Consider the following 3,356-nt stretch of genomic DNA (forward strand, 5'->3'; position numbering starts at 1 on the left):
GGAGGAGATGCCGCAATGTTGCTAGGCAGTGGCCGGAGAAGATGACCATCGCGACGGTGCTCTAGGGTTAGAGGGACGACGAGGGCAACAGGATGGGGTGCAGAACCGCAAGGCTACGTGTAGGACCGGGCTAAATAGAGGGGAGAGGGAGAGGGCGACATGGGGCGCGGTTGGAGATTTTGTGGTGGCAGCGGTTGAGGAGAGAGAGCGGGAGGTGGGGGATAACGGGTGGGCCTGGCACGATAGAGGGAGGAGGGAGGGAGAGCGGGGGACCGGGAGAGAGGCTGGGCTTTGGCCGGCTCGGCTCAAGAACAAAAAAAATGGGCCTCGGCCTAGGTGGGGGGTGAAGAGTGGGGCTGGGTTTAGATTAGGAGTTGGGTTGGGGTTTGGTCAAGATTCGGCCCAAGAGGATTTTCTGGTTTTAGCAATTAAAGAATTTTTAGGAAAACAATAAAAGCATAAAATAAAATCTAAATAAATAGCAAATACACTCAAATAGAATCCATAAAATTTCAAAGAGGCATTTTGGAAAGCTTTGAACCCAAATAAAATATTTTATCACCAGAAATAAACTCTTTTTTTAAATGCCAAAAATTAGGAAAGAGTTTTAAATAAATAATAAAATGCTATTTTATTTTTTTTAAAAAGTTCACATCCCAAAATTGAAATTTTGGGGTGTGACAAACCTACCCTATTAAAAGAAATCTCGCCCCAAGATTTGGGTGTACTAGAGATGTTAGAAGGAAGAGCAGGTGTCTTTAGGGTTGTCTTGCAATCAGCTACCCCCAAAAAAATTCGTTTGTTAAAAATCACCATGCAATGCTTACTATTTTGTTGTATACAAAGTTGGGCTTTCACTCCCTAAACAAAAGGTCACCTAAATGAGGTGAATATCTTAACCGTAAAGGGCAAGCTTCCGAAGCAGATCTTCATCTTCTCTAGCAATATTATCGAGAAGTCTACCAAACGTCCTTTCTAACTAAGGTCATGTTCCTACAACCGACATATAGCTCTAATACCACTTCTGTCGCACCCGATTTTACAAGACCAAATCGGATGTAAACTATATGTATGTCAAGATCAGTTTCGTCATACGTGTAGTGACATCATCAGTGATAATAATACTATATCGAATAAAAACAGCTTTACTAAAATAAATACCAGAGTTTTGAGCTGCAACGAAAGAACACAAGAACACTCCAACAAAAACATTAGGGTACACCACATGCAATCAACTAGAGGCAATGCGACCTAGGACGCTTCGTCTTCATTGTAGTTTCAGCTTCCTTGATCTTCACGTAGTATTCTTCAACTGAGCAGCATTTATTATTGAAAATAGCAAGTGTGAATACATATTGTACTCCACAAGTGTGGGAGAGCATGACATGAGGGCTTAAAACAAGAAAGACTTGACTCAGGTTTACTGCATCTATGCCATCCTAACTTATGACTCAAAAAGACATAGCAATCCTATTTACTATGTGTGACAACACTGACTTCACAAGAACTGTTCATCGGATTCTATCCGACTACCAAACTCACTAGATATTCTATATCTGACTACCAACTCATCAGATTACCACCACCCGACTACCAGAACCAAGCATCCAAGATCCTCCACTAATCATGAAGAAGTCCAAGCCCGCTCTTGACTGTGAGCACGGCTGATATAGCAGTTTTATACTCTGCAGAGGTTGCACACTTTACTCACGAGTCATGATTCCTGACTAGCTTCACACTTCTAGGGTGTAGAGCCGAGGTCTCACTACAAGACCTTTACAAAGCACCTCAAAATCCATATACACCCATTAAGGTTTCATCGCTAATAGGGATTTCATCCACTGCAGAGGCCCTTCTAGTGCCACTCAATAGCAAACTAGTGCATATAGAATAAGGAGGACATCTAATTAACTGGTAAGACCATACCCATATAGGCCTCGTGGTTGCGCTATTCAGCCAGGTTACAGGCTTCAAAAAATGGTCCTTAGGATCCCAAACAGGTACTACCACCAATCTATATTTGTTACCCGCACCTGTGCATACCTGCACCATCATCATACCACCTCCTGCTCAGAATCCTTATGTTTCATGTTGCTACAAAGATTACCCAAACCAGTTCATATTGCATAGATCCTTAAATAGATTAACATTTAAGTCACCCGACTCGACAGCACGACTAAGCATTTCTACCCTCAACACCCAAACTAAAACACAGACGATAAGGATAATCTGGAAAGTACTAGTAAACCCTAAATACGGGATTCATATTAATAAGCATGCAATAGAAATAAAAGACACACTTCCCTACAATAGGGTCAATGTGATAAAGGACACTTGCCTGGATGCTGCTCAGTGATCTTTGTAAACAAGGTCCTGGAATATCTCGAATTCTTGACTTTGCAGATCATCGTTTCTTCTATACACGCCATGCTCTACTCGCATAAACATGCAATTAAAAGAAAAACCAAATAAATATAAAATAAAACCCAATTTTCAAATCAAAAGGGGAAAGAATATAGAATTGGGGTTGTCGGAGGATGAACTCCACAAGCGGGGATCCGGAGGGACCCTCTTTGAGATTCGGCCGGGGGGATGATTCTGAATCTACCTCGTACGTGAATTAAATGAGAATAAATGAGATACAGGTGGGATGAATGATCGGATGCTAGAGGAAATAAATGCTCAGGGAATTTTCGACAGGTTCGGGTCGTACGGAGCGTAATACCCTACTCCTGTGTGTATGCTATAAATGCTCTGGAAATGCCTCCCTGAGGATCTCTTGAGTTACAAGGGTTTTTGTCTAAGTCTAGAGCTTCGTGTGTCTTGTTCTTCGTCTGTTGAGCTTCTTAAACTTCTGTCTTCCAGAGCCTGTTCGACCTCTGTCGACCTCTAGTTCCTTGTCCTCTTCCCCGGGGAGCCCGCCCCTTCTTATACCCCGTCGGGGCGGCCTAGCATGCCCAGAAAGGAGGGCGCGAGTTCCAAAGCACCATAAATAGAAAGCAACCATCATGGACTGCAGTTTGATGTTACGGGGGGTTGAAAACATGCCCCCGTCCGGTCCTGTCGTCATCATCCCGCTTTTCAGCGGGTGCAGCGGGGAGGGCCCACCGGGCAGCCACCGAGCAACCCCGCGTGCCCGCCCGGTCAGAGCGAGCCTAACACAGCAGAGCGGCAAGCGATATGCCTCGAGCCCTGCAACGATATCCCGAGGCACGCCGGATGACGCACGATGGGACCCATCGCATTAAATGTCCCCACGCCTCCCTGCCAAACGGTGGCAGGGACTGACAGCAGGCGTGGGGGGAGTGGTTGGAAGTGACAGGCCACGCCCCCTCTTAAATGCAGCATCGGACCTC

Source organism: Phragmites australis, chromosome 17, assembly GCF_958298935.1.
Source record: "Phragmites australis chromosome 17, lpPhrAust1.1, whole genome shotgun sequence".
NCBI classification, from domain to species: Eukaryota; Viridiplantae; Streptophyta; class Magnoliopsida; order Poales; family Poaceae; genus Phragmites; species Phragmites australis.